Below are 25,784 nucleotides of genomic sequence, written 5' to 3' on the forward strand. Positions count from 1 at the left end.
TACAGACCTCTGTGGACCAATTAGGACTAAAAGTATTCAAGGTGATAGATATTTTATGATTTTCACTGATGATTGCTCAAGAATAATGTGGGTCACAATATTGAAGGATACTATAGAAGCATTTAGTAATTTCAAGGCATTCAAGGCCTTAGCTGAAAAGGAGAGTGGTAATAAGATAAAGTGTCTGAGGACTGATCAAGGAAGTGAATTTACTTTTGAGGAATTCACTAGATATTGTGAAGAAAATGGTATCAAACGACAACTTTCTACACCGAGGACACCATAGCAGAATGGTATTGCAGAGAGGAACAATCGATCAATTGTTGAAGTTGCTAGGACAATGTTGATACAAGGAGGTGTAGCAAAAACTTCATGGAGAGAAGCTCTTAGCACATCTGTCTACACTATGAACTGGATTTTAGTAAAAAGAGGTAAGGATAAGACTCCTTATGAATATTGGTATAGTAGATCACCTAATGTTAGTTATTTTAAGATTTGGCAGCAAATGTTTTATTAAGATAGGTGACTATGTTAGTAAGTTTGAGGCTAAAAGTGATGAAGGTATATTTTTTGGTTATTCCACCAAGAGTAAGGCCTACAAATGTTACAACAACTGGACATAGAGAAACATTGAAGTGCTAATGTTTGAGTGGATGAGTATCCTGAAGTCTCAGGGGAAACCAATGTGGAGCAAAAGGATGAAGATCCTTGCATTTTGTTTTTAGAACCAGAACCTGTGAAACCTAAAACTGGTAATGTGAATGTTGTTGTACCAGTTCAACCAAAATAGGTAGATTCAGAAGAAGATGATGATAATGAAGAAGAACCTAAAGATAATGATCATGTTATTTCAAGGTATGTGAGACTCAATCATAATCCTGACCAGAATATTGGAGATAAGGATGCTGGAGTGTTAACCAAAAGAATAATTAGAGAGAATTCTTGCATGATCTCCATGATTGAGCCTAGAACTGCCAAGAAAGCATTTGGAGATGATCCTTGGGTCAAAGCTATGGAGGAGGAGCTTGGTCAAATTGAGAAGAACAATACATGGACCCTAGTACCCAAATCAGTGAATAAGAATGTGATAGGTACTAAGTGGGTATTCAAGAACAAGTTGAATGAAGTTGATATAGTAGTCTGAAACAAAGCTAGATTGGTTTGCAAAGGTTATGCATAAGAAGAAGGAGAAGATTATGGTGAGACTTTTGCACCAATTTCTAGACTAGAAGGTGTCAGAACTTTACTTGCATTTGCAACGCATAAGGGATTCAAAGTATATCAAATGGAAGTGAAGTCAACATTTTTCAATGGAATACTGGAAGAAAAATTATACATTGAGTAGCCAGATGGTTATGCTTTGAGTGATGAAAAAGACATGGTATGTAAGTTGCACAAGGTACTATATGGATTAAAGCAAGTATCAAGAGCATGGTATGAAAGGATTCATTCACACCTAATGAAGATAGTTTTTCAGAGAACCAGTGAAGACAACAACATATATCTCAAATCTGAAGGAGATAAGATATTGGTTAGTGAAGCATTTGTCGATGATATCATATTTGGAGGGTATGATGACATGAGCAATGAATTTGCAAATGAAATGAAAAGTGAGTTTGAAATGTCTCTAGTTAGAGAGAAAAAAATTCACAGGCTTGCAAATTCAGCAAATGAAGAGTGGTATATTCATCACATAGTCTAAGTATGTAAAAGAGGTATTAAAGACATTTGGTATGAGTGACTATAAACCAGTTGGGACACCAATGGTTACAGGATATAAATTATCTAAGGAAGATGAAGCTACATCTATTGATGAAAAGGAGTACAAGTCAATGATTGGGAAATTGCACTATGTTGTTCACAACAAACCAGATATAGCTCATGCAGTTGGTCTAGCTGCTAGATTTCAAAAGAATCCAAAGGAAACACATTTGATAGCAACCAAGAGGATATTAAGATATTTGAAAGGTACTATGGACTATTGATTATGGTATCCATATGAAGGTAACTTTGACTTGAAGGTGTATACAGATGTAGACTGGGTAGGTAATGTTGATGATAGGAAAAGCACAACCAGTGGAGCATTCTTTCTTGGAGGAAGACTTGTTTCATGGAGTAGAAAGAAACATAGTTGTATATCACACTCTACTATTGAAGTTGAGTATGTTGCAGCTTATATGAATTGTACCCAAGCTATCTGGATGAGGCACATTCTGGAAGGTTTCAAGATAAAGTTTACAGAACCTGTAAAGATCTTATGTGATAATACCTATGCCATAAATATTTCCAAGAACCCTATTTTGCACGCATGAACCAAGCATATTGAATTGAAGTATCATTTCTTGAGGGAAAAAGTGCAGAGTAAAGATGTAATCTTGGAGCATATTTCTACCAAGGAGAAGCTTTCAGATATCTTTGCTAAACCTTTGTCTAAGACTACTTTTGAGTATCTTAGAAGTCAGCTAGGGGTTATACCCCTTCATGAGGTAAATTGAACATGATGTAGAGTACATCAGTCCCAGAGCTACTTGTAGAATTTAACAGCAAGATTGACGAAGAAGTGGAGTTATTCCATAGGGGGAGCATCAAGTTATAGGTTGTTGATGCTGAACAATGAATTTTGACATTGCATGTTTTACTTTCACTTTGGCATTGTTGTCAAAGGGGGAGAAGAACTATGTGATTATGGGGAGAAGAATTGTATGATTGATAGATAGAAGATCTCTAGCCTACTACTAGCTGAAGACAAGGAGAGTACATGGTAAAATGTAAACCAAGATTCCTATTCACAATCATAGAAATCAATGATATTGATATTTGTATTGCCATCAATGCCAAAAGGGGAGATTGTTGGCATTTACATGAGGATTGCATTAATAAAATGTTATGTTATCATTGATGCAAATTAACCGATAATTATGTTGTTATAATATTGTTTTGTAACTAGTACGAAGAGCAAGTGAAGGAAACTGTAATTAGTAGGTGAGTTTGTTGAGTGAACCGATATTCCTAAGTAATGGAGAGTTGAACTGGTAAACCCTACTTGTTGATTTGATAAACCCTAACCGATGAAGTTTGTTATATTGGTTTATGATTTGATGATGAGCGGTAATGATTATGACATGTATGCATGTTGTATGATAAGAGTTTTAAAGTGTTTTTGGCATGTTGAGATAACGGTTTTTATCTTGGGAATGAGCAAGTATATTGCATGTAATGTAAAATGCGTGATGAGTTACTGAGTTTGATGAAGCGGTGATCAAGGAGCAGTTGAGGCTATCTTGAATGATGTGCAAAGATTGTTATGTAATCCAACGGTCATACTTGAACATATTTGTTTTTAATCTCTATGAGAGAATTAGGTTTTTGTTGTGTTACCGACCTATTGATTTGTTTATAAGGTCAATGAGTTGTTTTGTTTTAGAGTTGTCAAATTTCTAGTTTGTGTAAAGGCAGATAGGAGCATGAAAAGGATATGAACAAGCAAGTATAGTGCTATCCAAACAGATCAGCAAACTCCTATTGTTTTCTAACAATTATAGCAGTAAAATCCCCTAACCGGGTAAGCTTTAACAAGCTTAGTGTTATTCAAATCCTCTAACTAGGTGGTCCATTAGCTTGGATTTCAAATCCTCTACCAAAGTTACTCACAGAGTATTGCTTCTAATAGGGAATTATAGTCAATCCCTTAACCGGGTGGTCCGTAACAGGATCTGTTCTTAATAGGACTTTTTGTAAGAGCTTTAACAGGCTTGGCTTCTAACAGGGCGAACTTCATAATAGTTTAGGTAGTTAACTTGTGAGTACATCTCACCGTGGTTTTTCCCATTTGGGTTTCCACGTCAAAAATATTGTGTCAAGTGGTGATTTTTTTGTGGTTATGTTTACTATGGTTGAATTGATTAATTGCTTAATCCACTTTGATAAGTTATGATTAACTAGTAGCAATCTAAAATGAGGTTTTACTTATGTCAGTAAAGTATTTGGATGTTAGTGAGTTTCAAGTTGTTTTACTGTCAATCTATTGTAATAGTCAACCGGTTAAACTTGACAGTAATATTGCATTTATAGTTTAGTGGTTTAACTTGTCAGTTTAGAGTTTTCTTTAAGAGGTTGATTCTGAGATTGGTGAAAGTTTATATCAGTTTTTCTATCTACTGATTCACCCCCCCTCTTAGTAGTTGACTGGATCCTTATTCTTGCATCATACCATCAGGCAATTGACACTCAATTGGTTGGTTTCACTATGTTGCCATTGATGGCAACATGATATTATGTTTTGGCTTCATGGTTTGGTTTATTTGTATACGGACAGACACTTCACAAATACTTCACCAGCATCGGCACCTGCACTGGCAGGGTAGAAGGATTTCCTTGGTCATCGGCAATGCAGGCCGACATGGTTTAGTAAAGGTTATTGGTATTGGAGACCGACATATCTTGGATCCGTCATCAGGAATTGATTTTAATGTTTATGAATTTATGTTATATGGCTGACATGTAATTTGATGTTGTATATATCTTTGTAAGCCAACATAGGGCATGTAAAGTTGTATAGGGTATATAGATCAGTTTGATAGATCACTTTGAAATATACAATAGACATGTAATAGAATATTATGGATATGTGAATGTAATATGATGCGAAATATATCAAAGGGATCATGTATGTGAGGAAATTATTGTAAGGGTTATTCTGGTAAAGGGTTTAGGGTTTCATACCGGAACAAATAGAGCTTAATCCATAACTGTATTCTGGCATAGAAGATGTTATCTTAGCATTTCACACCTCTGAATTGTAGTCTAGAATTTTATGTAGTCAGTGAGGCTCCTTTTATGATTGAGCAGTGTGCTCTAAGTTGTAAGCCTTGCTACAAGTGCATGCCCCTCATATTTTGTAATATCTCTTCATATGGCCAGTGGATTGATATTGTGGGTCACAAATCCCATCGTGGTTTTTCCTCTTTGAGGTTTTCCACATAATTTTGTGTGTTATGGTTCTCATTTATGTCATTGTCTTATTGGTTTCTTTACTTCTTTCAATTTTGTATGTACTAGTATACCGGTTGGTGTATGCATGTTTTAATAAGGCTAAAATTAATCATTCTGGTATAACACCGATTCACCCCACCCCCCTCTTAGTGTTATTGGATTCCAATAATTGGTATCAGAGCCTTGTGCCTCGAAGGAATTTTAACAGATTGAGGAGGATCCTGAAACTAGAATCCATGGATATGGCTTTGGAGAAGCAACTTGAGATGGCACTTGAAGATTATGATGTTGAAAGGTTGAAGAACTTAAAACTACAAGATGAATTGAATTCTGCTAAGGAATTCATTCTTGTCCTACAAGAGAGGCTATCATCTATTCAATCTAGGAGGAAGAAACTTTTGCAAATTCAGGATGATGAAGAGAAAGATGCACTTAAGGAACAATGTCAGAAATTGAGTCAGGAGAACATGGTTATGAAAAATGAAATACAAGTTATAACTATGAGGACGTCTAAGGAGATTGAAGACAAAAAGAAGAAAATCTTGTTGTATCCCTGAAGAACAAATTTGAAGAATGTGGCAGGTTGGTTCATGAGAATGAAATGTTGAGAATTGATTTGGTACAATCCTAGAGTAATGAACAAGAGCTTGAGAGACAAATGATAATTCTAAGAGAAGATTTAACTACTGCAAGCGAGTATAAAGAAAAATCCAAGATCAACTCAACACAGCTAGATGAGTTATTGAAGAGACAAAGGCAGATTGGTGATTCCAGTGGACTTGGATTTGAACAATGACAGAGTTCTGGTACTGCTAATGAAGATCAAAACCATAAGGCACTGGTTAGGCAATTTAATGCTTATAAATTCAATGGTAGATGTTTTATTTGCAATAGATTTGGTCACATGGATAGACAACGTAGAAACAAAGCAAATCAGAACCCTAATTCTGCTCTCGGTAAATGTTCTAAATGCAATAAGTATGGTCATAAAATAGAAGATTGTAGAATGAATATTAAATACTATGCATGTGGAAAATTTGGACATATGGCTAATCAGTGTAGGTCAATCAATTTCACCGGTTTTAGCAAAGCAATTAAAAGGAACAATGTTACATGTTATGCATGTAATGAGGTTGGACATATTGCTAAAGTTTGTAGAAGACAAAATCCACCAGTTGGTAATGGAGGATCAAATGAGAAAGGAAAAGAGAATGTCAGTGAAATCCAGAAAGATCATACTTAGAGATGGGTTAGAAAGACTGAAGAACAATCATCAGATGGGAATGTTTCAATTACTTATTCGGTAGAAGAGGCTACTCTTGCATCAGTCGGGAGCTCATCCAGTAACTAAGGCAGATGCCTTAGGGGTAGGAAAAATTCATGAAGATGTTGCGTATGCCCCGGGAAGAGGTTCTGGAAGATTTTGTAGATATTTGAGAAGATTATCCAGCATGGATATATTTTGTGCGAGATCCGATATCTTTCATTGTAAGTCATTTATGTCAATGAAGGATTAGGCTTTTTCTCAAAGGTTAAAAGGTCGAATTAACTTCATTGTTGATCACCTTGCATTCAAAGCGACTTCAAAGCGATTTAGAGTGACTAAGTGCAATCAAAGGCAATACAGAGCAATCAGATTTCCTCTTGAGCGATTTCACTGGCGTCTACAATAATTTGTTGGAGGTTTTCATCGAGAGTGATCAAAAGGTATTTATCATTAAACATGGAAGTGGGATCATCATCGATTCCTTTTTTTATTGCAAACCCAACTATAGTAGAGGTCAAGGACAGCCCTAGGCCAATTTTCAAGCGGTATCCACATGTGGCTACCCTAGAAGATTCGGTTGGAGCATTTTCTCGCATTCCAGAGGGAGTTGTCTATGTAGAGGATGTTAGGTCATATATTCATTGTCACATTGAGGACTTGGGAACTAAAATTAAGGGCATGTATGTGAGTGAGCTGATGGGAGAATCTGGAAAGATCAAACTGACATTCAAGCATATTGAAGACCTAGGGTTTACCGACATTCTAGATATTCCAAAATTTGAGGATGAGATAATTAAATATGTTTTGAGAAGAGTACATGGGGAATTTATATGGTTAAATAGACCTTAAAAAATCACCAAGGAATCCATCAGGGTAATCAGTGGTTTACCATCGGTTGGGCAACATCTAGACAAGAAGGTTTCAAATAATTTCACGAAAAAGATCATCGGCGTGACACTAGACAAAAGATCCATGAAAGTGAGCACTATCACCAACACGAACATCAAATTTGATAGCATGATCATCAGGTATAAGGTAACTCAGTCAAACCGACTCAATTCTGTTTCCAGTTCATGCATTTTGGCTGCATACAAAATGATGAGAGAGAATGTAAAAAATATTTATGCGGTTAGATGCTAGATGAGTTGTCAATAAATCTAGGGAAGATTAAGGGTGAAAAGAAGGGTACATTCTAGTATGGCAACTTGATAGTTTTCCTAATGTTACATTTCATGAATGGTACACCTGGTTTTGGTAAGAGGCAATGGGATTTTGACATCTTGGTAGGGAGACAATTCAAATAGTCAATTGCTTCTTTAGTAAGTCAAAAAGATGATAAGGTATGGGGCTATTTCAAAGCATTCCAGAAATCTATGAGGTCTAGGGTAAGGGTACCTGAGCATATTGTAGAAAAATACTCAATTGACATATGCTTCATGGTGAAGAAGGATGGGACACTTATGGAAGCACTTAAGCCCCAAAAGATTTGGATTGAAAAAATGGGCTATGAGGTGGATGCACAGATTCTTGATGCCTATGTAAAAATGTTGATTGATGCACCAGTTGATGAGGAAGATAAACCCTATGGTACTACACAACAGAAAAATCAAGAGGTTGAAACAGAGTTCAACCGGAAGAAAAGAGAAAAGCGGGAAGGGAAAGCAATAAAATTTGTGGAGGTGGTATCAAAGGACATCAAAGCACTAATTGTTGTTGTCCCAAAGAAAGGTAGAAAGAGGAAGAGTCCTGAAGTTCATAATGAGCCTGTTACTACAAAATTGGAATCTAAGGATGATACACTGTTGGCATTTAAGAGGGTTTTGAGGAAGAAAATAGAGGAAACAAAGATAGAAGCTAAGAAGAAATCGGCCAGGAAGCTTACAATCAAAATACTGACACAAAATCAAGCACCAAAGGCAACACCTTCAGTTGCATCCGGTACTGCAAAGAAGAAGAAGAAGAGTGACATCGGCTTAGCAATTGAATTTGGTAATGTGACTATCATACCACCTAAAACTTGTGCAAAATTAGTAGATGAAATCACTAAAAATGACATGTTGAAGAATGTTCAATTTTATTATCAACACTTAGACGATGATGAACAAAGAGAGGTAGAGGAAGCAGTCCTATTAAACTTGGATATTTATAAGAAAGCCTTAATAGAAATAGAAAATCAAATAGCAACTGAATTGTATAATATGTTAGATGCTAGAAGACTGTCAGCTATGCAAGAAGATAAACATATTAAAATTCAAGCTCTATTATCTATCTGTGTTACTATTTCTCGAAATGAAATGAAAAAGACACTTGAGGTGGCAAACAAAAAAGTTTTCAATAGAAAACACAGGATAACTAGTTTGATGCTAGGAAGAGTAAATGAAATAATAAAGGAGATTCAAAAAGCATGGGTTAAATTTCTTGAAGAAAACAGAGGATTTTTAACTTCACCAAAAACCAAGACAGACATTGTAGATACCCCGGTTGAAGGAAAAGGAAAGAGGATTATGGGTACTTCACCCTTAGTTTTGAAAAATATTAAGATAGTGGAATTGAGCCCCTGGTAAATACATATGTACAGACAAATATTGAGATACTAGTTAATATAGAGAGTGAACAAATTAATATTGTACAGGCTATTAATATTGAGGATAATTGTCCTCTGGATACAAATGTACAGGTTGAGGTTATAGTTTCTATAGAGGAACTGATAGTTACACAAATTGCACCAAGTGGCAAAGCCACTGGTGCAAGTGAGGAGGTTATAAAGGATAAATCTTCACAAGGGAAGACAGGGGAATCTGGTAGGGAACCGGTAGTTGGTCTATCATTGTTGTCAATTGACACCTTGTTCAACCCAACAATAAGAATAATAACTCTAGTTGAAGTCTCAACCCGAAGTTTGGACATTCACTTTGTGAAGTTAGTATTTCCATAGCTGGTGTTCATTTGATTGTCAACCCAGGGACACAATACTTGAAATGTGTCTGCACTATATATGCACTAAGTTCCTACGATAGCTACCCTGCATTACTGCAACAACTAACATCTATGCAGGAAAGGTAAGCAAGAATTGAAACTATTGAAAGGCTACAGGAAAAATCTGCATTAACATAAATTCATTCAAGAAATACTAGCTAAGTTCAATGCTGACAAATAGGAATTACTCTATTTTGGTTTGGCTATAGGAACAGACAATGGATCTGTTTCCAATGGCTGCAGGAATAGTCAATACAAGAATGTCTACTACAGCTTAAAGAAGCAAACTTATTTTAACAAAGACATAGAAACACTCACCAAGTGGGCCCCCTTGGATGAGTGCTTCCTAGGCTTCCAACACAATTCTAAGTGCTCAGAATAACATATCTTTATTCATTGTTCATCAAAAGTCATTACATGATTCAAAATCAAAAGAAACTCAAAACACTTGTAACTTTATTTCTAAAATCCTATACTCTGGTTCTTCTCTTTTCTTCTTTTAACCTACAAAAAAAGATAAAGACCTTTATTTAAAATAAAACAACTACTTCCTACAGCACAGATCACACCGATGAGAAAAGGTGGATAATTATTCAAGAAAGGAATCAGTCAGAGTTAAGTCACTGATAATGTGGATCTAAACCAAACCATAGTCATAACATATAGTGGCGGTATTTACAACACTAATGCCCACTTGAGTAAGACATCAGTAAGTATTGTGCACCTACTTTTCCTCTGTCGTTCCTTACGCTCATCAACATTTCCGTTGATTCGATCTTTCAGTCACATCCTTGAATCTCTCATTCTACAACTGGCGTGACAAGAGAGCCTTCTCATCAGCATCATTTTATTCTTGCAGTTCAAAAGAAAGAACATACACATCTACTTCAATTAATCAAAACATCTATTAATTTCACACATGATATTACCTAAGACAATCTGCATGGCAACAGGAATGAATAACATGGCTGCAGGAATAAATTGGCAAAGACAAAACATGCTTTAATAGGTTTAGGCTAACGTCTGAAATACATATAGTCAACTTTTGATACATCATTACTATCATGTAAATCAAAATATGAGAAAAAATTAAGAGTTATGGGGATAAAAAATATGCTAATGTCTCAACTCATCATGCCCCCCAACTTAAGGTCTTGTTGATCCTATAGAAAGAGGAAAATTCCTGATTCTGGCACTAACTCTTAAGTCACCAATGGTTTCTTGACCTGTTTCTCCTGAAGCTAAATTCCAATAAAACCCCTTCATCTTTTCTATCTTGGACCATCTGGCCTTTTCTGTAACTACTTCATAGGTGTTATCTATAACCTTATATCCCAACAATAGCCACATAAGGATAGGGGGCTGAAAGATCAAAGGTAACCGGTTATGGTTTTTCATCCTACCCAGTTGGATATATTTAGGGGCTCTTTGCATAGCTGCATGAAAATTTGGCAGTGAATGAGGTTCTCCCTATTTCAATTCCTCTAACAAATTATTCCAATGCTAAGTTAGGCAGTCAATTGCAGCTACACTTTCATTCTAAATTAAATATTCATATGCTTGGAATATTTATTCCCTCATTGGAAACACTTGATTCCTTACATCTGGCCTTACCAATAGCTTCTGCCATTCATAATAAAGAACTCTTAGCTCTTTTGTTTCCTTCCTTAGTGGTAATAGACAATCAAATTCAATATTCTTATGTGTTCTGGCCTAGCCTCCCATGTTGATCTCATTCTGAATCCATGACATTAAGGCTTTTATGTGGATATCACCAATGTATAGCAAGGGATTCCACTCACTGTCAAAAGTTACAACATAGTTATGCAAGTAAAGTTCACACAATAAATTTTTCACAGCTGCTAGGGAAGTCTGATAGGCATCATAAAATTCCTCAGGGGTTTCTAAAGGGCTAAGGTCTCTAATAATGCAATTTAATTGAAAATTTAAGTACCGCTCCTTCAAATGTAGAGCATAAACTCTTGGTGGTGCCCTACATTGCATTAACTTAGGGACCATACTAGTGATTGTATCAACTTTAGCTTCTAATTCTTCAATTTTATTATCTCTTTTTTCTATTTCCCTCTGTTGCTTGTCAATAATCCCCTATAATCTAGCCCTCTCTATCTCCTACTTCCTATAGAATGTTAATGCAATAGATAAACTAGTGAGAGATGATGGAGGTCTAATAGTTGTTACCTTAGGACGTGGGATTTATTCAACTGATTCCTCAAGTTGTTTCGCCACATATGTTAGACTTGAAAGTCTGTCAACATCATCCTCCTTCTAAATTTCAACCTCTGCTAGGCTCTCTTCTTCTGATACTTCCACTGAAATAAGCTCCATTGCCTGTCCTTTTGGATGAACTTTTTGGGTACTACTCTGAGTTTTTCTTACATAAACCTTTGGAGTGGCTGCATAAATGATTTCTAGCTGTGGCTTTGCTGTAGGGGTATATCTCGTTGGTCTACACCTCTTGGCTATAGGGGAAACTTGAGTTGCCTGCGACTGAACCATAGGTTCATCATCTGCATTAATTACTTCTAATTATTTCCCTTTTCTTTTAGAAGATGTCACTTCCTTTTGAAAAGAAGTGGAGGGCCGCTCAATGTTTTTTTCAACCATCTCTTCCTCCGTAATAGTCAAAGCTCCTTCAGGGATAAGAGATTCATTCCCTGAAGAAATTATAGGAGAAGAGGGTTCTCTTATATCCTCCTTCTCAACTGCTAACTCATCTACAACAGGAGCATCTTCAACCCTAAACTGCAATATGTCTTCAAATACCCCCCATTCCATCTATGAAACATCCCTAAGAGAATATTCTACCAGCAATTTTATCAGACCATGATGGCTGACAGAATGATTTCCATTCTTCCATGTTTCTTTGGCACTTGTGGAAATGATGTGGTATAAAAAATTTGGAACATTCACCCTCCGGCCATGCCATAAATGACTAAGCAATTTGAAGTGGGTTGAATGTAAATTTGAATACCTCCCATCATAGGTAATATAGTTCATTGTATACAAGGCCACCTGGGGCCATTCTGCTGGAAGGGATACCCTTTTGGCTTCTTGCTTGTCCACTATTAGAGGTCCATCTGTGGGGTGTGTAAATTCTGCTTTGGTGCTTCTAGCATCCTTTGATTCAAGAAACAGTTCTCTCTCCTCCAGCAACCCTGTAACCTAAGCTATTCGCTACTATGTAGTAATAACCCTTAATCCTTTAACAATAGCCTCCCCTTGGTTGAATGAATGCATAAACTCAGAGGCAATTTCCTCATTATAATCTGTTATTTTCAAAAAGTAGACAATCTAACCATGCAGTCAGAAATAATGCTCACAAAGAGCATCCTGTAGCAATGCATCATGGAATATTGGTTCATGGCGGATAGGATCTCCACCCATGTCTCACTCTATTAATGTAACAATTTCTGCAACTGAGAACGAGAAACTGAAATACTCTATAGACTAAAAATGTTTGATTGAAACTTCCTTACCCACTTCCAGTTTTGGTGGCAGAATTCATTACTTTCTTATGCCCAAAAAATATCTCATTAAAAGAATAATGGAAAGCAATAAAATCAAGGTACCGAAAAAAATGAATAATTAATAATTTTGGAAATTGGACCATAAAGCACCCCCCAACTTATTTTGGCACGTGTCCACACATGCTGAAAGGATTTAGGGAAGTGTACGTGGATTTAGCGAAGGCAATAATCATAATTAAATCATAAATGCCTAATTAAAAAAATAAAATATGTACATACCTGCAGTCGTGCGAAAAGAATGGTGAAATGAAATGATTTGACATGAATGAAATGACAAATAAAGAAATGAGATGGGATGACATGGATTGAAAATTTATTTATGGAGAATAATATTTCCATAAGACATGGAAATATCATTATGAAATGACACTTGGAGAATTATGAAGTGGCAAGTATGTCCGCTGCAGAGGCTGTAGGAACCTTTCACTGAATACTTTCTTGTATTGCAGTAGGAACTTGCCCAGTTGCTGCAGGAACCTATGTTTGATCTTTCTTGGCGAATTTCTGTAGGAACTCCTCTTTGGTGGTAGGCTTATCATAAAGACACAATTTATGACCATTTACTGAAAGGTTAAATGGAAATGGGTCAATTGTGGTCAAATGAACAACTCCATTGTTGAAAACTTCCTTTATCTCATATGGGCCTAACCATCTAGTTTGTAGCTTTCCCATAGTATCTTTATATCTTGAGTCATATAATAGTGCCTAGTCCCCTTCTTTAAACTTTTTCTCCTTGATGTATTTATCATGCCACTTGGCTCTCTAATTTTGAATCAGTTCTGTCTACTGGACAACCATTTGTCTCCACTCCTTCAAAGCATTCAATTGTTCACTATGGTCTCTTTGTGCTTCAGAAACTGTCATATTTAACTGCAAAGTTGTCCTTAGAGTTTTATGCTCAAACTCAATAGGCATCATTGCTTCTTTTCCAGACACCATCTCAAAAGTTGTAAAACCAATTGGTGTTTTCTATTTTGTTCTATATGCCCAAATTGCTTCTGAAATTATGTGAGACCAGTCTTTTATATGAACAACCATTGTCTTTGTAGTGCCCCACCAGGAAACCTGAAGGAAAACCCACAACAAGGGTGAAACATTTTTTTTTTAAGTATAAACATAATAAGTGCATAACACACAACATGCACGCTAACACAAGTAGAAGACTTACACCAGAATTCCTTAAGGGTTTCCAACGAAGAATAAAACCAAAAGATAAATTACACAATTAAGGTTAATCCAATAATCCATCATTAACTCAATGATCACAAGTAGCCATATGCAATAACAGATTACACCATTAAAAGAATGAAAGGATACAATAATTTCTCTTCAATAAGCATGTACACATAACATAAAGGAAACTGATAAATAACATCCCAATCTTAGGATTACATTGTTCTTCCAATACATGGCTTCTCAATATACATATAAAGATACAAGTTAACCAATTACAAGGTTACAAAATATCATGATACAATGACCACATAGGTCTCCAAATAACAATAATCTCCAAACATGAGATAAGCATGATCCATGATCCACAGAAACACCTGTGAAGCCAATCCTTGCATGAAGGTACAAATAAGAACATATGATGGGAAGAGGCACTACTACCCGACCATGTAATTCCCGAAATGGAATCACCCCACCGTGCTAGGAGATAGCTGAGGACCCTCAAGCAAGAAAAAGCATGACATGGTCGACAAAACAATATGACTCCATGACAGCACAAAAAGACTCCACAAGAATCCAGGTGACTCAACATCACAAATACACAAGTGACTCGATATCACAAAACACAAGTGAACTGACATCAAACACACAAGTGAACCTAAAGAAAGAGTGTCATCACATAGCTTAAGATGGATACCATGGTACATTCTCCATAGGTCCCGACTCAGTGTTCTGGTAACCTCTGGTTCCAACTAAATCCCATGCGGACCCTACCAGCCTTTCACGAAGACAAGGTGGTTGGTTTGCCATTACAAGCCTTCTCACTACATTATGAGCCTCAATACAAGCACTCACCTATGCTGAGGTACAATATCTTTATTAATGTTTGAGAACTACCCACCTCATCAATTAATTAGATTATCACTTATTATCTGACTTTCGTTGGGTCATAATGCCTACCACTTTGGGTGCAACCCCCCAAGCAAAAGCCACTCTCTCAAAGGACACTAAAAAAACATGGTCACTCCCCAACGAACCTATGGCAAAGCAGACAACCATAACACCACTATCCAGAACAAGTGGTCAAAACAATGACATACTGACTCTTGGTTAACCATAAGGCAAAGACACTACATGGCTAAGACAACAAAGTCATCATATATCACTTGGTCAAAGGTACGAAATATTCCACCATAGGACGACTGAACCACAGACCATAAATAACACAATATAACTCATGCAAAGAAATATAATTTCACTAAGTCCACACTCAGACAATCTTTGAGAAAATTAGCATCATAAGCATTTGCAACATCATTGATTGAAAATTAAATAAAGCACCCTTTTACCACTCACATCTATTCAATTTCCAAATCAATATTCCATCAAGGATAAAATTCACGTCAAACACTCAACCGAATAAAAACATGAATTCCTAATAGGCATTTAATTCATTTCCAGAATATATCCAAATTAACCAATTTGAATTCCTAATTCATGCCTTGATTTCCATAGATAAATTTATTAAACCACATAATAAAAATCACCATTTTCATTTAACACTAAAACCACTTTAAAATATATTTCACTTATAAAATTTAAGTTCATAGCATAACCCAGTTTGTACTAGTAAGGGTACAAGGTCAAGAAGTGGCAAAGGCCATCCCACAAGTAGTGTTGTTGCCGAGGCAATAGACACTACCTGCCAGTAGTGCCGCTACCGCTAGTAACGGGCCTACTGACCGATAGCACTACTGCCGACTGGTAGTAGGTGCTACCATCTAGTAGCACTGCTACCAACTGGTAGCAGTCCTACCGATTGGTAGTGCTGCTACAACTGGTAGCAGCCACTACCGACCTGTAGCACTGCTACCAACCGGTAGCAGTGCTACCGATCGGTAGTACTGCTACCGAATGGTAAAAGTCCTACCGACTGGTAGTACTGCTACTTGCGGGCAACAGACACTACCGACCTGCGTGGGGGGACTATCCCACCACGGGGTAAGGTAAGGTCTACAGAACATTTAAAAACATGCTTCCAAAGCATTAAAATCTATTTTAACATGAACATGATTCATTCCCAGATCATTTCATGGGCACACACATACATAGTGTCAAATCCAAATTTCAAATGGATATTTACCAATAAGGCAAATGGTAAAATAAAATCCCACAAGAACCCCAAATCTTGGGCAATAAGATAATAGGGAGCACACAGTAAACTAAATCCAATTCATTTTATTCCAAATAGAAGAGGTAATTCCAGAAGTTGATTTCCATGAACAAATAGTAAACAACAAATAGAGAAATGAACCATTTCTTTCCTATATGCAAACACATGATATAAATTTCACAAAACCAACAATAATAAACACTCTTTCTTCCATTCCAATCATTCCACAAGAATCTACAGGAAGATTTGCATTATTTCAAAACATAGGAAGCAAACTAAAAAATTCAAATTTAAATTTAAAACAAGAAGATATTATCCGACCTTGAAGCAACTAGCAAGAAAAATGATGGAAGAATCCCAATCCTTGCAACCCAAATCGAATTCTAGCTCCTTCTAGAATGATTTACCAAATTTCTCTCCAAAAATTCTTGCCTCCTCTTCTCATGAATTTCCAGGCATATATGGAAAAATAATTTTTAACCTAAACTTTCTAGGTTGAAAGTTATTCCATCCAATCAGATTTAAATATTTAAAGTAAAAACAATCAGATTTACCTTTATCCAAAAACAATTCTTTTCCAACAAGTAAAATGAAAAAGTTAAATGGAAAGGTAAAAAGAAAATCTTTTTATTTTATTTCCTATTTTCCAAAATAATTTCTTCAACATAATCATTTATCATTTAAATGGCTAGGCAATTATTTATTTCCTCCCACAATATATATTAATGTACTTTACCAAATGAAATAAGCCATTTAACCATTTAATCTAGAAAATCATTAATTTAATTAAATTAATAATCTCAGAGCATAATAATTAGCTATTTACGCCAACATAAGATAGCATCATTCATTCAATTAAATAACCATATAGATGAATGAAAGCATGCAAAATGAAGAATGATCAAATGATGACTCACAAATGACCAAACCAAAGCACTATGACTCTCATACTAGCCAGATAGGATAGACAATCGGATGACAACACTCACACAGGTGTAACTGCAGGTCAAGTTAGGGTCCAAAAACTATCTCCTCCACTCCCATCAGACATATAAGGCATGCTCAGACCTGTGACACCAGGTGCAGTTGATACCCCGTACCTACCCGATACTTGTACTTGCAATGTCCTGCACCAAAGAACCACACGTGCATATATAGTCAAATATATATATATATATATAAAGACATGGCATGCACACCGATGAAGGAGAGTCAAGATGTTCCCTGTCTTACGGGATTGAGTGAAGGAAAATCATCTCCTCGCATCCCATACACATGCAAACATGCAACACATAAATAATGCATCACACATATAAGGTAAGAGTGTCAGTCCATGATAATGATCCATAAAATAACATTAACCATAAGCACTGAGATACTACATAAAATCATACACCACAAATTTAGATAAAGCATGAAATAACATCGCATATCATCTGAATCAATATACAATAATGTTCCATTGAAGTCAATCAAAACATAAAAAAAGAGTTTGATCAAGGAGGGGTACTACATCCTCCCCCCAAAGCCTAGGCTTACTCCTAGAAGCCTGAAACAGATAAGAATAAAGCTCTCTCATCTTCACTACATCTTCCCATGTCGCTAAGGTCTCATCACTTGGATCCCATAGGACCCTTACCTGCTCAATGGTATGACCCCTGAGGGTCAAATCCCGATGCTGAAGAATATGCATGGGCTCCATGGAAAGCTACTCGTCCTCGACCTGCAAAGAGTACCAATCAAGAACATGGGTCACATCAGGATGATAAGGTCAAAGAACAAAAACATGAAAGACATCGTGGATGCAAGATAGACTCGACGAAAAGGCAAGACGGTAGGCAATAGGTTCTATCCTCTTAAGGATCTCAAAAGGGGCTACAAAATGAGGCGCCAACTTAGAACCCTTTCCATAATGGATCAGACTCTTTCACGGATGCACTCTCAAAAAAACACGGTCGCCAACAAAAAATTGACGATGTACTCTATGGGCATCGGCATACTTCTTTTGCTTATCCTAGGCAGCAACCAAATTCCCACGAATATGCTCAACCTGCTGCTCCATCCCATGAAGCAAATCCTAGCCTAAACACACCCTATCCTCTAGTGGATCCCAACTCAAAGGAGTATGGCAAGGATGACCATACAAATCCTGGTAGGGAGACATGCCTATAGAGCTGTGATATCCGTTGTTATAAGCAAACTCCACAAGGCAAAGATATTCCTCCTAGCATGACTGTTGGTCCATAACATACATATGAAGCATGTCCTCCAAAACCTGATTTACACGCTCAGCCTGACCATCAGTCTCTAGGTGATAAGATGAACTGAAGTTCAACTAGGTTCCCAAAGCATGCTGAAGTGAGGTCCACAAGGCTAAAGTAAAGATAGGGGCTCTATTAGAAATGACCCGCCTTGGAATCCCATGCAACCTCACCACATCTTCCAAGAAGAGTCGTGCCACCATTGCTATTGTATAAGAATATTGAATAGGAACAAAATGAGCAACTTTGGTCAATCTATCAACAATGACCATGATGGCATCATGATAATGCGAAGTAGAAGACAACCCCACAATGAAATCCATGGAAATGATATCCCATTTCCAATCCGGTATCAAATTATGCTGTAAAATCCATGCAAGGTGCTGATGCTCTGCCTTCACTCGCTGAAATTCTAAGAACTTCGACACAAAATCAACAATATCACATTTCATACCAGCACAATGATATATATGTCTAAGATTTGCATGCATCTTCTTGACACCAGGGTGTGCCGAATAAGGTGCACAATGGGCCTCAATCATGATCAAAACATGAAGACCCTTCAAAGGAGGTACACAGATCCATCCAAGATGTTGAAGAAGACCATCTGACTCAAAAGTATATCCAGAATATCTACCCTCCAATGGTCTTCTAGACTCCACCACGACTCTAACATCCTGCTACCAGGTGTCCTGAGGAAGAACTCCAAGAATTCTCTCACTCAAGTCCACACCAAAGGACAATGCTACAACCTCATGCCGCCTATAGCTCAAAGCATCTGCCACTACATTCTCTTTCCCCTAAATATAAATAAACTCAAAATCATACTCACAGAGGAATTCCATCCATCTTCACTGTCGAGCATTCAAGTTTGGCTACATGAAAATACATTGCAAACTGCGGTGATCACTATGCATCACAAATCGATGCCCCAATAGGAAATGTCTCCATCTAACCAACGCATGCACTATAGATGCAAACTCCAAGTCATGAACTGGATAGTTCAACTTGTGATCCTTGAGTTTGCAAGACTCATAGGCAACCACACGTCCATCCTACATAAGCACTGCACCTATACCTTCCGAAGAGGCATCTGTGCATACCATGAAATCTCTAGATGGGTCAGGGACTACCAAAATCAGAGCACTAACAAGGAGTTCCTTCAAGGTACAAAAATCAAATTTGCACTGCTCTAACCAAATGAACTTCTTCCCTTTCCTCTGAAGAGAAGTAATTGGGTGGCCTATCTGAGAAAAGCTCTGCACAAAGCGATGATAATATCCAGCCAAACCCATGAAACTTCAAACCTCAAAAACATTGGTTGATGCTGGCCAATCAACAATGGCTTGGATCTTAGAAGGATCCATGTATACACCTTCTCCCAAAACTATATGACCAAGATAGCTCACCTTTGACTGGAAGAAATCACACTTTGCCAAATTTTGTAAAAAGTTGATTCTCCCTCAAGCATAGCAATACCTGATGCAAGTGATCCTCATGCTCTTCCATAGATCTAGAATAAATCAATATTTCATCTAAGAACACAAGGACAAATTGGTCAAGGTAGGTGCAAAAAAACCCATTCATAAGACTCATGAATACTGAAGGGGTGTTTGTCAACCCAAATGGCACCACTGTGAACTCATAGTGACCATAAGGAGAACAAAACACCATCCTATGAATGTCTGCATCATGAATGTGCAACTGATGATACCTAGATTTTAGATCTATCTTAGAGAACACCTTTTCTCCCTTTACCTGATAAAAAAGATCATCTATCTGAGGCAATGGATATCAATTCTGAATGGTTACCTTAGTCAACTATCGGTAATTAATGCATAACCAAAGAGAACCATCCTTCTTCTCAACGAAGATAACCAGCACACCCCAAGGAGAAACACTAGGACGAATGAACCCCTTGGCCAACAAATCCTCAACCTGCAACTTCAACTCACTCAACTCCTAAGTAGTCATCCAATATGGTTCTCTTGAAATAGGTTCCGCACCAGGAACCAAGTCAATGCAAAAATCTATGTCTCTCTTTGGAGGTATATCGGGAATATCCAAAGGAAACACATCAGCATACTCTGAAAGAATAGGGTGACCGTCAAGAGAGATTTCTCGACTCTCTTCTTCATCCACATTGTTGGCATTTTGATGATGTTGTGATTGTCATTGATGGACACACACTTGCTTTGTGTACACTTTCTTGATGTATGAGTTATGATCAACTGATATTTGTTCCAACCGATATTTTGTATTATAGCCTTTAGACTATCGATGCTTTGCAGAAGATGTTTACCGGTCACAAATTGACTGAAGACCTCAAGTGGTATGAAGACCTCAAGTGGTTGGAGGATCTCAAGTGGTACGAAGGAACAAAGCGGTAGTTAACATTTTTCTAGTCTTCATTTTTGACAACCGGTAATCGGTAAATTGAATGAACTGGTATTACTCTGTGATGAGTTACCAACTGGTATTTCTGTGATGAGTTATCATCTAGTGACACTTTGGTGGTGATTTTGTGTTGTGTTACCAAATGTGTCTAGATGCATTGAACCTAGGAACTTGTAATGTAATCCTATTAGACCGACATGAAATCAAACTCCTTTATAAGGACATCATGTCTAGGGTTTAAGATGATGAGGGTTTTTGTATGTGCGATCATAGAAGAGAAGATTAGGTCTATGTGAAGATATTGAAGACTGAAGTAATGCTGAAATACATTAACAATGAGCTATCATGGATCTAACCAAGCATACTGTTCTAGTATCTAGATCACTCATTTGTTGATTACTCACATCTTCGATAAGTCTTAAACCCTTAACCGGGTAGGCCTAGCAAAGCCTTTGTAAATCCTCTAACAAGGTGGTTCACAACTGTGAATCTGAAATCCTCTCACAAGGTAGTCTTTAACAAGACTTATCTCCTAATAGAGATCTAGATTCCTAACAAGATCTATTCTGGTGAAGGAGATTGTATGACCTTAACCGGTCTGGTTTCTATTCTGCATATAGTTACTTGTGAGTTTCTGCTCACCGTGGTTTTTCCTATTTGGGTTTCCACGTCAAAACATATTGTGTTATGGTGATTGTGCTTTTGTGGGTGAATGATTTGTTTGCTATTTGGTTTGCATTTATCTTAACCAGTTTATTAGTGAAACTGTTTATATACCGGTTATCTACTAAACTATTTAGAAGTTTGAGTTCAGTGATTTTTGGTATACTAATTCACCCCCCCTCTTATTATTACTCAATCCTCAAGAGCAACTACCAAAAGCTGACACCCTTGATGCATGCACCACCTAAGTTGCATAGTGGAAATCATACCTAAGGATATTGATCGTTGAACTCCAACGATCCCCACTCTCCTACCATGGTCATCTAAACACTCTACTATCTTTAGATGACAGTCTATATGAGTGCTGTGAGATGATAACCAATCCATCCCCAACACAACTCCATAGGACACCAAGGGAATGACCCGGAGGTCAACTGAAGTGACAAAAGGTCCTAGGTCCAACTCACAACTAAGAATGAAGGCATCTACAACCACATGCACATTGGTAGCCAACTCTACTTGCCACCTATCCATTTGCTTAGCAGACATGAGCCTGAACCACTCCATAATGGATGAAGAAATTAAAGAATCTAAAGCACCGAAATCAAAAAGTATAGAGATATGAATATCACACAACACACTTGTGGTCTCAATCATGGTACTTTGTGTGGCGTAGAAATTAGGAATCATCACAAGACAAGTAGATCAATCAAAACACAAGGCATGATAACTTAATCAAAAGAACACTCATTGCAAATGAACCTAATTCTAAGCACACTCAATAGAGATATGAAAACAAAACATTCAAAATGAAAGATTATGCAAACCAAATGCAGAATTGAATGCTCCTTCCATGCGGCTCCATTGTTGTTCTTTCCTCTTCAATGGGTTTGTGGATCTCACCTACAAGTGCTCACACAATTGAAAGCAAGATTGATGAAAAGCTCAAGAGTACTAGAAGCATAAGTCGGTAGTCTGATAGAAATTCGGATTCAAGAAGGATTTGATTGAAGAAAATTATCCAATTTATAGAAGAATTGGATAAATGACAAGATTGGCATGATGCAATTCAAATGGAAATTGCAAATCAATATGTCAATTATGACAAATTATGCACTTTCCATGCACAATTTAATTGATTGATAATTGATGACAAATTATGACACATTTCATGTCAAAATTGATTGATTATCAATTATGACAATTTCATGACAAATTGAAATGTCACTCCCATAGAATTAGGAGATGAATTAGGAGGGAAAAGAAATTAGAAATTAAGAAAATAGGAAATTGAAATTGATGACAAATTAGGAATTAGAAAATTGATGAAAATTAGGAATTTGGAATTAGTGAATTAATTAATAACCTTTCATTTATTAATCAATTCACAAAGAGGAATAATTAGCCAATTAAATAAAGATTTAATTGTAATAAGAAGACTTAGGATAAATAAGTAATTTATTTAATCCTAGAGGAAGAAATGACAAATTAGGTTAAATGAATAAATCATAAAACCCTAAAGAGATGAATTAGGTCTTGATCAAAGATAATTGACTTGATCATGATTTGATTTTGGATTGATAAATGACCAATGCGACAAAATGATTTGATTGATAAATGCGCCAATTGACAAGGAACAATGACAAATTGATCCAAATTGACATAATTAAGATAGACAATGATCGATAGCGAAATAATCGCAAAATGACAAAATTGACAAGAGGACAAGGATCGGTAACAAAATGGATTGCAAGATGACAAGATTGAAAATGACCACGATCGATGACAAATCGATCGCAAAATGACAAGATTGAAAAGAGGACAAAAATCGATGACAAATAGATTGCAAAATGACAAGATTGATAACGACCACGATCAATGACAAATTGATCACAAGATTGACAGGAGGACAAAACCCTAATTAGGATTGACGATGTCCAAAATGATGACAAATTAGCACGCACATTGATGCAACAGGATAAAATCGATCAAAATCATGACTAGATAGTGTTGTCGACAAGACCAAATTTGAGGACGAGATGACTGAAGAATGCAGAAGAATGACTCGATGCTCGCAAATGATACAGATCAAGTGCGAATCATAGGAGAAATGTTAATGCGACGCAAAAACCTAAAATGAGGCAATGCGCAATTGTTAAAGTATGACTCCGCAAGCGTTGACCATTTTTAGGTGTCTACATTTTGCCCCTCTTTGAGACAATGCGATTTTAAGCATTGTTTCAAAGAACAATAACTAAATGCCCCAGACAATAATAATGACATATGCATGCCCCCTCGAGGAATTGGCCGGAAACATGCGGAAAAGAGGCCAATTGATCGATAAAAAATGATAGGATCAAACAGACTGACAATCGGAGATCGGATGCATGATAGACAATCAATTTAATGTGCACAAGACCGCGACCAACATAAGATGGAGAGGACGCACGTCCATCTATGAAATGACAAAGAGCTATAAATGGGACCAAGAGGGTGAAAATGACTCATTTGCACTAGCTAAAGAGGAGGATTTGTTGCTCTGGACAAGGACACTTGCAGACAGATGGCAAACATTCCAATGGCGGATCACCTTGGGGAACATGTATGCACATTTAGACAACCAGAGGATGCAGGAGCAGTGGTATGTATCTCGAAAACCCATGTGTTGAATTTCATGAATTTGACTCGTTTACGAGACATTGCGGGGATGAGGAGGACAGAGGGAACACCCAGTGACAGAGGCACGTGCTCTGTATGACAGACAGTGGACATTATGTAGTTTGACATGTTGTAGTCAGCCTGCGGGCCATACTTAGGACAGACAGTCCGATTGTGTACTCCGACATGATTGCAATATGTGATATGCATCAATATGATGGATGCTATATGTTATGACTTATGTTTTATGCATGTATGGATAACTTATGCACTAGTTTATGAACATGTATGGATGCATTTTTATGTATTTATTTGATGTATTTATGAAATGAAAAATGCTTGATGTAATATGTGATGGAATGCAAATGTACTAACCAAATGGATGTAGGATGCAGCATATGTGCTTGGATATCGGAGCACTAGACCGAACTGACTATCCGGACTGACGGAAGAAATGTTAGTAAGAAATGAGATAGAAGATAGTTAGAGATGATGAAAACTTGCTTTCAGTAATGCACTTTGTAGGTGAGAACCTTTATTTTTATTTAGCACAATGGATGCGTAGCATCATGGCATTGAAGGCCATAGCTGAAATGCAACCCTTTTTGCGAAAGATAGACACATCACAGACAAACGACAATCACAATCAAAGAAAGAGACCATGAGCCATCCCGGTCACTCTAAATCACTCAGTGACATCATCGAGCAACATAGGGACATGATCGAAGCCAAAGATAAATCAATAAAAAGATAAGACTCACCAATTCAAGCAAATCAAACAAACATCTTGATCTTCATTGTCAAAAGTTGAACGTGCTGATAGGACGATCATGCTGTCTGGTTTCAGGAAATGTGATACCCCGTCTAAGACAGGACACAGTCTGGTTTCGAGTATACCACACCCTGTATAAGACCCATGATAATGTGACAAGGACAAATGATTTTTAATGCGGATATTCGATTGATAAGACAATTTGGATCAGTTTGAATGCTTGGTTTGAGTTGAAAAAGTTCATCTGGTAATGTGTGATTTCATTAAAGCACAGTGTTTGATTGCGAGTCGTTGGAGGAATGCTCAGTGATCTCTCTATGCATAAAGGAAATAATGTTATTGCAAAATGTTTGTTTTTTTGTTTTTTGTGTTTGTTTTCGAGTTTTACAATTTTTTTGTTTTCATTTTTTTTTTTTTAGGACTTTATGTGATTTTTTTTTTTTGGATTATTTCAGGACGTTTTTCAATTTTTATAACTTTTTCCAGGACATTTTTCGATTTTTTTTTTTTTTATGACTTTTTTTCTCAGGACATTTTTCAATTTTTAGGATTTATTTAAGGACATTATTCGATTTTTATGACTTTTTGCAGGACATTTTTCAATGTTTAAGACTTTTTTTTTTCAGGACTTTTTTCAATTTTTATGATATTTTTTTCAGGACTTTATTCAATTTTTATGATTTTTTCAAATTTTGCCCCCAGTGTCTAGCAAGGCAAGGAATATGACAAACGGATAAATAGGCTTGCTGAAATGATGGTGGATAGAGGGAAGACAAAGGCCTTTTATGATGGAGACAATATGGGTGCAATTTTCAAGGGCTATTGCGTGATGGGACAAGAAACTGGATATGACAATGTAAATCAGTGACATGGCATGAGGGACATGTCAAGAGGTGTTTGAAAA

Source organism: Cryptomeria japonica, chromosome 5 (assembly GCF_030272615.1).
Source record: "Cryptomeria japonica chromosome 5, Sugi_1.0, whole genome shotgun sequence".
Classification (NCBI taxonomy): Eukaryota; Viridiplantae; Streptophyta; class Pinopsida; order Cupressales; family Cupressaceae; genus Cryptomeria; species Cryptomeria japonica.